This window comes from Rhinolophus hipposideros (assembly GCF_964194185.1).
Source record: "Rhinolophus hipposideros genome assembly, chromosome: 2".
Classification (NCBI taxonomy): domain Eukaryota; kingdom Metazoa; phylum Chordata; class Mammalia; order Chiroptera; family Rhinolophidae; genus Rhinolophus; species Rhinolophus hipposideros.
In genome coordinates, this window is record NC_138048.1 from 80,016,956 (window position 1) to 80,028,979 (window position 12,024).

Here is a 12,024-nt window from a genome sequence, read left to right on the forward strand (position 1 = left end):
ACGGTACAAAAACTTAATAAGCCCCAGTTTGCTTATCTTTGACCTGAGGTTATATATTTTTTATCTCCTTTACGACAGCCACGCTGGAACTGAATAAAATATTCTGAAGAATAAGCTCTCTCAAAGTGACTTCTAATTTGATAACTGATTCTCAAGTTCACATGTTCTGCTTTAAAAATGATCTCATTCTCTTTTACTCTTTGCCTTGTATTCACAGCCTTAGCAATAGTATGTTAGTATATTGTGTAGTACTTCTAAGAGTTAATGTTGATTTAGCCCTTCCTATGTATTATTCTAAATACTTAACACTTTTTAATCTTCCCAGAAATTGTATGAAGTTCTATTATCATTCCAGTTTTCCAGTTGAGGAAACTGAGTCTAAGTAGTTGAGGAACTTAGCCAGGGTCAAACCCAGATGGGACCCAGAGCCAGAGCTCGCAACTACTCACCAAGCTTCCTCTTGCCAGGATTCTCACCCAGCTCCCTATGGGTCCACTGCAGGACTGTGGGTCTCGATTTCATCTTTAAAATAGGAATCATTTGATAGAAGAAAACATATCCTTAAGGTTCTGGACATTGGTCTCAGAAGTAGATATTTTTGTGACTGACTCCAAAGGCTTTTTGTGACTTTGACTCCAAAAATAAATGAATGGAGCTACATCAAAATAAAAAGCTTCTGCCCACCAACAGAAACCATCAACAAAAACAAAAAACAAACCAACTAAATGGAAGAAGATATTTTCAAATGATACCTCCAGCAAGGGACAATTATCCAAAATATATAAACAACCCATACACCTCAACAACAACAACAACAACAAAAATCTGATTTATAAATGGGCAGAGGATCTGAATAGACATTTTTCCACAGAAGACATATAGATGGCCAACAGGCATATGAAAAGATGTCCAACAATCACTAGTTACTAGGGAAATACAAATCAAAATCACAATGAAATATCACCTCGTACCTGTCAGAATGGCTATTATGAAAGAGACAAGAAATAACAAGTATTGGAGAGGTTGTGGAGAAAAGGGAACCCTTATGCACTGTTGGTGAGAATGTAAATTGGTGCAGCCACTATGGAAAGCAGTATAGAGGTTCCTCAAAAAATTAAGAATAGAACTACCACATGATCTATCATTTCCTCTTCTGGGTCTTTACCCAAAAAATATGAAAACACTAATTCGTAAAGATATACAAGTATGTATCCCTATATTTACTGCAGCATTATTTACAATAGCTGAGATGTGGAAACAACTTAAGTGTCCATCGACAGATGAATAGATAAAGATGTTGTATATACAGAGGGTGCCAAAAAAATGGATATACACTTTAAGAAAGGAACCTGTATTAAAGTTGTAATAATATATACCAATAACAAGAGATGACTACAAGTCAAGTTTGACTTCTGCAATTACAAGAGGTGCTCAAAGCAGTTACCATCAGCGTCCAGACACTTCTGATTACAGCAAACTACTGCTTGAGCAACGTTGACCAAAGTGTTCACTTGTATACATTTTTTGGCACCCCTTGTATGTATGTATGTGTGTGTGTGTGTGTATGTGTGTGTGTGTGTGTGTGTATATATATATATACATACATACATACATATGTATATATATACACATATATATATGAAATACTGTATGAAATACTGCCATTTGTGACAAATATGGATGGACTTTGAGAGTACTATGCTAAGTGAAATAATTCAGAAGGAAAAGGACAAAAGCCATATGATTTAATTCATGTGTAATATAAAACAAAAAATAACAAACGAACTAACAAAACAAACAAAAACAAACTCATAGAATGAGTTTGATGGTTACCAGAGGGGAAGGGAGTGGAGAGAGGGGGAATTGGGCAAAAGAGGTCAAATATATGGTGACAGATGGAAACTAAATTTTGATGGTGAGCATGCAATAGAGTATAAAGATATCAAATTATAATGCTGTACACCTGAAATTTATATGTTATTAACCAATGTTACCTCAATAAATATAATTTAAAAATAGGAATCATTTAAGTTAAGCATCTAGTCAGTACCTGCCACAGGAGTACTTAATAAATGCTGTTTCGGCCTTTTGAGCCTTTTGAGTCACGCTTTTGCTCAGGCCCACTCCAATCCCTTTGGAGTATACTTTCTCTTCTAATAATGGCCCTTGAGCCACTGCCTTCTGCTCGGGAGCGCTCCTACCTTTTGGGAGAAGGTGAAAGAGAATGAAGCCAACAATGAGTAATATGTCCACTGTTCTTCCCAGGAGAATGAGAAATACACTCAGCTAACTTGTCAGTAATTTTTTTACTTTTAGTACAGTGAATCATTTAAGTAACTCACTTTTAAGTACAGTATTATAAAATCTAATTAGAATATGTAATATAATTGCCTAAAAGCAAGTTTTGACATAACTCTATAAACTGCCTTTCCCATTTTCTCTCCCCACCTCACCACCACCCAAATCGCAACTCCAGAAACTAGTTGACCAGGAATGCTAACCAACCAAGTAGGAAAACGTCCCTTGATCTGGAGGTTGGCAGAGAGGACACTTCAACAATGCAATGTCTATCTCCATAACCCTTAGAGTCAGCCTAGCTCTTCACCCATTTTCCTAAAAGTGGTAATAACTAAGAAACAGAAGCAGGTCAGTTGAGGGATGTGATGAAGCAACGGGCTGTATACTATTGCCACAAAAATCACACCTATGAAAGTTCAGTGTTGCTGATCACAAAATAGGAAAAACCCTGAACTCATTACCAGAAGCTCTCCAGACCGTGTAATAAGAAATAAAGAACAGGCCAGAAAAATGAGAAGGAGGAGGAAGAAGGACAGAAAAACAAACAAAAACAAAAAAGTTTTATGAGCAAATGTATGCAATGTTACCCAAAAAAAGCAATGAAAACAGAAAATCAGTATTAGAAAATACTATTGGAAGAGTCTTGCTTGGCCAGCTGCCTATACAACCAGATTTCCTTTGGCAGAACTCTGGGAACAAGTGCTCGGCAGGTATGCTTTTGACAAATCAGTATTGCAGTAACTCACCTTCCTTGCCCTCAACTTGTTCTTGGGTGGGGAGTCTTCTGTTTCTGAAGACACATCAAATATAATAATGAGAGGTAGGAATGAGATAAAGGCTTAATTTTTCATGGTCTGGCTCCTAGATCCTAAGAAAATCAAGTCCTTAAAAACGAACAGTAAGCAAGTAGTTCTTTTACACAATTGTGGGTTTGATGGCTAAGAGCTGGAGATGAGAAGAAAAAGCAGAACTGTTGTGATATGCATGGAATACAGTTTTCAGGAAAGGGGTTTGTAATGACAATAGAAGAGTAATTTCAGCCATAATTTAGCCACTTTTTCACTCTTCCTTCCTTTTAAGTGCTCCGGATGTTGGGGGTCTAAAGTTCTTTATTTCATATCCTTATCAAAAACAGATAAGCATATCATAGAATTTATAATTCCCACAAGTACTGTAGGAGATGAAACTACTAGGATTTCACTGATGCCAAGAAACACGTCAATTCTCCTCTCAGAAGGTGTTGTGTGGTTTTTTTTTTTTATAGTTTGGCAATTCCTTATATTCTGAAAATCAAGAAGAAGGGAATCCCAATTGGAACCTCACAAATATTACTTGAAGATCTTTGGGGTTATTTGTTTACTCAGTTTCAGATGGTATATCTATGCTATTTTGTTAGACTAGTAATGCCCCCACTACAAATGGAGAATCTCAATGACTTTCTAAAAATATTATTCAGATTATTTTAAAGTATATTTTTAAATTTCAGTCCTTATTTTAGAGTTCTTCGTTGACGTTTATTTTTTTTAATTCCAGTAAAATACTCTAACAGTTTATTATCTTAACCAGTTTTAAACGTACAGTTCAATATGTTAAGTATATTCACATGGTTGTGCAACCAGTCTTCAAGATGTTCTTCTCTCTTGCAAAACTGAAACTCTATACCCATGGAACAACTCCCAACTTCCTCCTTCCTCCTGCCTCTGGTAACCACCTTCTACTTTGTTTCTCAGTTTGACTATTCTGCATATCTCATGCAGCATTTATCTTTTCTATGACTGGCTTATTCCACTTAGCATAATGTCCTCGAGCTTCATCTATGTTGTAGCATATATCAGAATTCCCTTACTTTTTAAATGATGAATACTATCCCATGGCATGTGTATACTGTATTTTGTTTATCTATCCATCTGCTGAAGGACACTTGGATGGCTTCCCCTTTTTGGCTATTGTGAATCATGCTGCTTTAACATGTGTGTATACTTAATGACTTTTTAAAAATGATTTTTAATGACTTTAAGACCACAGTGTTGTGGCTCTGTTTACTTTTTGCTTCTAAAAACAACTTGGCAGCCCTTGGGAACAGTATCTTGAGAAGGGAAAAGCCACCCAGAAGAGGTACTCTTTCCTAGTTCATAGAATAACCGGGTTTTTGTTGGTTCTTTTTTTCCAAATAAAATAGTAATAAAGAGGCTCATCCTAAGAAATGATGTTATAGTGAAAAACTTGGCCCAGAAACCCTACTTGCCACTCAAATATTGGCAGAAATAAACAAGAATACTTGTCCTGTTTCTATATGAGTAAATGAAAGGACTCGGGGAACAAGACAAGCTATATCATCCCCCATTATAAATTTCTCTTCCTATTCATAACATCTACTCAACATTAATGTACTTGATGCTCTTTTTATTTTCAAAATATCCATCTTCTTTTTGATAACCACACAACGTTGAGATTGAGCTAATCTGCAATTAGTATTTCTTAAATTACTATGAAATTTCCTATTAAAGTCCAAATTCCAAATTTTCTTTCCCAGCCCGAAGTCCTTCATTCGCAAATCCCTCTGGAGTCTGTCAGGAAATCCCAAACAACAAGAACTGCTTTGAAATTACATTTACTCAACACTGCCATGTTGCCCAATGGCCTCAGCTAACAGTTGGACTGGAAATACATGTTTTCTATTGTTCTGCTTTTGTTAGTGTTGATAAAAATTAGAGGTAGTAAGGTTGGTTCAGGTAGCCACAAAAACACTCTGCACTTGTATATAACTCAAACTACAGTGTTTCCCCAAAATAAGACCTAGCTGGACAATCAACTCTAATGCGTCTTTTGGAGCAAAACTTAATATAAGACTGGGTATTATATTATGTTATATTATATTATACACAGTCTTATAGTAAAATAAGACCAGGGAAACACAGTAACACTGTACCAACAACTGAGAAAAATTGTTAGTGAGACTTATTCCTTTCAGTACATTATTTCAGTAACTCACTTCTAAGTACAATATTGTAAAACTTAGATTAACTTAGTTGCCTAAAAGCAGTAATATGCTTTGACTTACAGTTGTTTGTTTCTTCTTCTCTGAGGAGTCTACGAAATTGTCCATCTATTTCATGAATGCATAAAGAAAGTTCTTTCATTGCCCTATGGTTGTTTGATTTTCTTCTTTGGCTTTGATTTATTACAAAATTTTCAGTGGGTTTTCTCAACTCACTCTAAAGGCTTGGACTTCAAATCCACCACTTCTGGTCTGACTTCTCATATTCACCCTGGTACCAATACAAGGAATTACTCGCCAAAGAATGGCTAGAAAGGAGTCTAAGAATGAAAGGAAATTCCCAGAAAAATGTCAAGTAAGAATGGAAGTTTCGGTGGTGCACAGAAAATAGGGGAGTCAACCAAAGAAAACTTAGAGCAAGATATCTGAGAACGGGGAAGCCAATAAATTAATCCTGTACCTGATTCTTACATAGACACAATATGAGGTTTTGTCATTAACCATATGAACGGATTCACATTAAAAAAGCAGCTTGTGATTAGTTCCCCCAAGACAAGAACCATCATATAAAATTGTGCAGTGCACAGCCCACCCATGGCATATGGTGGCCCTGCCCAAGACATATTTGAAAATTTGTTTAGAGATTTCAGTGCCTTTCAAGTAGTGGCTTGTGGTAATGGCTATACACATGCATTGGGTCAGTTCGTTTGTAATGTACTAGGCATTTCAATTAGCAAACAAAAATACGGGCTGAGGTTTTTTTCCCCCTATAAAATATACAAAGCACTCCATTATTGAGGTAACCATTATAGAATATTCCACAAAGATTTTTTTGACTTTATAATTTAGTAAAATCTTGCAAATGGTTTAAATTTATACCAATTCACAAGGAATAAACACTACTATTACTATGAGTTCTGAAGAGCTCTAAACTTTTCCCTATACTCCTTACCACATCGCTGAGACAGAGGTAATTGTAAATTATCTTCATTTTACACAGAGAAGCTGTGACACAGAAAGATTTTGGAACTTGCCCAAGGATATAAAGTATAATAAATGAATGAACGAATCAAGAGAAAAGAGTAAAGATATAAGTAAGGAGAAGAAAAGAAAGAAAAGAAAAAGTAGCAATATAATCTCCATATGTTCCCATCCTGGGATTTTGTTCCACTAGAACCACTTTTTTACCTACCGACCTTAAATTATTACTCACACAGAGTAAGCACTTGTAAAAGCCATTTTAATGGAATTTAAAACCACTTCACGAGTTTTTTTTATTCCCCACTGAGTTCATGAACTTTTAACAGTGTGAGAAAGTAAAAAAGCATTTGCTATATTAAAAAAAGTATTTAGTACCAGTATTCTTCCATCCTCCAAAAAGACAAATTATACTGGATTTGAAGGGAAAAAAATCTGTCTAAAACTAATTGCCTGAAAGCAAAGAGAATCTATAAGCACCTTTTACATGCCCCACATTATACTGTGGAAATATTAAATAAGTACAAGTACAGTCCCTGCCCTGAACAAATTTATAATCCATTTGTTCATTCATTCATTCAGCCAGCCAACCAGCTCACCAGCAAACATATAAGCACCTCACATTCCAGGCAATGGGGATAAAGAAATGAGTGCAGCCTGGTCCCAGTATTCATAGACCTCATAGTCTAGTGGAGAAACCGATTCTACATGTCTAATTATAATACAATATAAGTTCTGAAACGGTGTTACAGTGGTACCACATAAAAGAAAGCAATATATATGTTTCTTGGGAAGAGTGGTCTCCTGAGAATATTTCTAGAAAGGAAAACATAGGAGCTAGGTCTTGAAAGCAAGTAGGATTTTTATATAAAGAGAAAGGGGCACAAAAACGCCTCTAGAAGAGAGAATGAACTAAAACATGGAAACTTCAGAGTGAATGGCATTTAGCAGGAAAGTTCAGAGATGATCCTGGAGAGGTGAAGAAATTAAACCGTGGAAGGTTAAATGAACGTTTTATTTCAGAGGAAATGGAGAGCCATTGAAGGGTTTCAAGCAGAGAAGTGAATCTATAATTTTAGAAATTTAATTCCAGCAGCAGCATGGAAGATGGGAAGGTGACCAGGAGACAAGTTGGCAGGCTATTTCATTAGTCCAAGCAAGAGAAGAGAGAATCTTAACATGTTATGTTAACATTTTAACATAACATGTTAAATGCCCAATAACATTTTCTGCAATGATAGAAATAGTCTATATCCATTCTGTCTACTATGGTAGCCATAAGCCTGGCTATTAAGTGGCTATTGAGCACTAAAAATTTTAAATTGCCACACATGGCTCGTGGTACCCTATGGGATAGTGCAAAGATATCTTACATGGCATTTGAGTTAAGCCTTAAAATAGGGTTTTCCCAACAGCAAGTGGGTTAAGAAATCAATATGATAGCTCACAATTGGGTTTTTTTTAATAAACAAAGAATAACATAGACTACAGTACAATTGAATCAAATAGAACAGAATAAACAAAATATCAGCATGTACCTCACAGTATCATACAGAGGGTGCCAAAAAAATGTATACACATTTTAAGAAAGGAAAAAACCTGTATTAAAATGGTAATACTCAATATATACCGTAACAAGATGAATACACGTCATGTGTATACATTTTTTTGGCATCCCAGCATTAAGAGATGCTTGTTTTTATTGGATGTCTGTGTGTTTGTACACTGGATCATAATGTAAAATGTACTTTTCCTCTCTATTATGTTTAAAAATGTTTGAAATCCAGTCCTTTATGGAAGGGTATTATTTAACTATGTTCAGTGTTTTTAGGAAGAGTTTTCCAGAAGGTCAGAATAGCATACATAAAGTTCATTGGAGTTTGGAATAGGAATAACTCTACATCTTTCAAAACTTTCTTAACTTTTTTTTTTTTTGCCTTCAAAAATTTTTAATAGACTATTGTTTAGAACAGTTTTAGATTTAGAGAAAAATTGAGTAGATAGTGCAGAGAAACTGGATACTCTGCATCCAGTTTCCCCTAAAATGTTAATCCTATATTAATATGACACATGTTACAATTAATGAGCCAATCCTGGTACACTGTCATTAACTAGAGCCAATACTTACTCAGATTTCCTTAGTTTTTACCGAATATCCTTTTCCTGTTCTAGGATTCCTTTCAGGATAAGACATCAAATATAGATGTCATGTTTCCTTCGGTTCCTTTGGGCTGTGACAGATTTTCACACTTGGCTTGTTTCTGATGACCTTGAGAGTTTTAAGGAGCACTGGTCAGGTATTTTGTAGGATGCTCCTTTATTGGAAATTTGCCTGATGTCTTTTCTCATAATTAGACTGAGGTTGTGGGTTACGGGGAAGAAGACCACAAAGGTGCCATTTTCATGCCCTGAAATCATGGATACATACTATCAACATGATTTACATTGCTGATATGGGCTTTGATCAGCTGGCTGAGGTAGTGCTTTATCAGTCTTTGCTACTATAAATCTACTCTTCTTTTACCCGCCCCCCCTTTCCATACTGTACTCTTTGGAAGGAAATTACCCTGCTCCTCTTAAAAATAAAATACTTAATTAAAGGGAGGTTTGAACTTCTGTCATACTGAGTTCTTTCCAAAGAACACACCTTCTGAGTACAGGCACAGTCTCTTTTTAGATACAGTATCTCTTCCTGGAGCAGTAAGACACATTTTTCATTTCTCAGATTTTTAGGTTCCAAATAGGAAGCACAAAAACAGCTGAGTGACTGACACAGAATTCCAAAAATAAGTTGGGGAAGAGTTAGCCCAAAATCAATTGCAGGTCCTTCTGACCTTTCTGTTCAGCCCCAGATTCTGACAGTTTAGAAGGAAATTTAACCCAAAATGTGTTAGGGTTCTCCCCGCTCGCCCTCCCCAGGAGAGAAGATTCATTTTAAGCTAGAGTTTAGAAAGGGAAATCCCTTACTGAGAAAATCCAATAATTCGGAGTATGTTTTTTCAGGTGGAGGTCAGTAGGATCCAGTCTTCTGCAATATCCCTCAGGTAAATTCTACACTACCCAAACACCCGCTACTCAGCTTTCACTGCAGGTACCTTCCTTTCTCCCACTCCTGTTCTTGTGGGCAGAAAACAGCAATGAAGAACTTCCTGAGCAAGCCCAGCCTCTACTTCTATTACTTCCCTGCTTGTTCCCCTTGCAGTGCTCTCATTTTGTGACTCATACACCTGGGTTCATGTGAACACGTGACTTTTTTTTTTATTCCTCTATTTAACTTTCTTCTCCATTGAGGTTAGAACAAAATCCTGCCCCTGAGTAATGTGGATCATAATAAGTCCTAGGTCCTGTCCCTCTCCTTCTAGGAGAGGAGATGAAATTGTATCTCCTTTCCCACTACGCACAAATCTAGTGAGAGGAAAATAAGTCACCACTTGTTGATATAAAAAACAGTGACATTCAGAAATAAAAAATAGCCTCTCACCCTCCAATCATTTATGAGGTAACCTCTTAGGAGAACTCTGAGTCCTTACTGTCCCAGTGTACATACCCGTTCACTGGTTCCCCTTCAGGATTCAGTCTCTTCCTCTGGTTCCCAAGACTCTAATAATCCTTCTCTCTCTTCCTCCCCTCTACCTGGCAAAACTCTGTTTTGGGTCTTGTATCCATGCGAAGATGTACATTACTAACAAGAACCTTAGCTTTGCCAATTGCCAGTAATATTTGCAATAAATAGGCATTCAGACCCTCATTTGGCTAGAGGAGAATCTGAACTGTGGGATTTCAGGAAAGAGTCTTGAGTAAGGGAAGAGTAGAGTCTGGGGAAACCGAGGGAGGGTAGGGCTAAGGTCTTACAGATAGTCTACACACCTGATTCCATTGTCCTTGCTCAACTTTGAGTCTTCTAAGACCAGAAAATTGCCATTGGAACTTCTGCTTCTTTCATCCAGTGTCAATTCACAAAACACAGAGTATTCCTCGCCAGGTCCAATCACTTCAATATGGTTTGACAAACCAATTTAATTAACGTCAACCAATTTAAGGTTAGCCCTCTAAGCTCAGTCCTCTTCTTTAAAGTGAGTGATTTGGTCTAGCAGCTCTAGTCCATCTGGCCACTAACATTCCAGCATTACACTTTAGCTACCTAATGCATGTGGGAAATATTGTCTAAATTGTATATTAGTAGAAAACATTCAGTGGAATTATAATCCTTGAGGGCACCGGACATGACTATCTTGGTCACCATGGCATCTCCAGTTCCTAGTACAATTGTCAGCAAGTTAACAATATTTTTTGATAAATGAAAGGAAAGGAAGGAGGGAGGAAAGGCTTTCTCCAGTTGTATTCTTTCTTCCTACCTATGTATTTCCTCTATATGCAAATTCCTTGAATTGATGCTTTGCTTGCAATTCTGCTAATCTTCACAGCAACCCTAAACAGTACGGATTATGAACTCCATTTTACAGATGGGGAAATTGAGGGCCAGAACAATTAAGTGACTGGGCCAAGGTCACACAGCCAGTAAGTAGAGGAGTCAGGACTTGAGTTAACGTCTATCTTTATTCCCAAACCCATATTCTGCATTATGCAAATGCAATGAGAGTACTTTGTAAACCACAAATAATCCTATGAAATCCTATGAAATATAAATGGTTTTCTTTTTATTACTAGAGAAACTCTGACAAATCAAATCCACTAGGTATCTTAGAATATGGAAGTATACTGGTCCTCCAGAAGAAGGAGACTTTATCATGTTTTTAAAACAATGGCGCAGAGATAGAAAAACCTGTTTAAAGGAAGGGAGCTATCACCATAGCATAATATGAACTCAGGGTGGCAGACAGGGAGGAATCTAGAAAGTCTGTTAAGACTCCCCTCTGTGTCCCATTGTTTCTGGGTGCCTGGCAAGAATTTGTTTATCAAATGTTTGCTCTTTCTCATTTACCTGTAAATAGCCTACTTTCCCTCTGAAGTCCCAGACCTCTGACCACCTCTCCTCAGTCCAGAATGTCATATAAACTTCAAATGCCCCATAGTGCTCATAGTCTCACGGAATCCCCGCATGTACATACATGATAAATTTGGTTATTTTCTCCTGCTAATCTGTCTCATGTCAGTCTGATTATTAGACGAGCCAGAAGAATTTAGAAGGGTAGAAGGAAAATTATTTCACTCCCCTACATTTTCATGGTCCAGTTTGCTGCTGCCTAGAAGAGAATTTTCTATCTGCAATGGGACAGATTCCTTCTGAAGCCATCACTACCGTACTCAGAAGAAACCACATAATAGTACTCAAAATGTATGTGTTCAATGAATTAATAAATTCTCCTACCCACGTTACTCATTTTAAATAGTCTAAAAGTTGTTTTAAAATTTTTTCCTATCATCCCATAGATTGAAAAATGGACCCAGTAGAAATACAGTACCTAAGCCAACCTAGAACATAAATATAGTGCATATTCTAATAACAGCTTGTAGCAGATGGTTTACCAATGACAACCAACTCTCTCTCTTCTCACTTTTTCATAATAAGAAACAATGAATAAACAACCTTTAAAATTGCTTTTCATCAATAAGGAAGAAAAGAATCAAAGAAAAGAGGAAATCAATGCTTTTTATTGACTGATCTTAGACTACAAGAGACTAAAGTGAGATGTGACAATAAAAAGCCCTTTTTACATATCAGAGCTGGCTACTGGCAGGGCTGGGAAATGATACAGGAGACTGTAGATACTGGGAAGGAAAATACAATT

The 12,024-nt window shown here is 36.7% G+C and overlaps 1 protein-coding gene across 6 annotated transcripts in view; it reads left to right on the forward strand.

Moving 5' to 3' along the window:
- The window catches only part of SPTSSB (serine palmitoyltransferase small subunit B), a 28,188-nt gene that overhangs the window by 10,671 nt on the left and 5,493 nt on the right, over positions 1 to 12,024 (forward strand). Inside the window, exon 3 of one of the 6 annotated variants that reach the window (XM_081024792.1) lies at positions 9,278 to 9,318. The exons of the other annotated variants lie outside the window; for them this stretch is intronic. The gene's annotated coding sequence lies outside the window, so the exon portion shown is untranslated. The remainder of the gene's footprint in view (positions 1 to 9,277; positions 9,319 to 12,024) is intronic. 6 annotated transcript variants of the gene reach the window in all.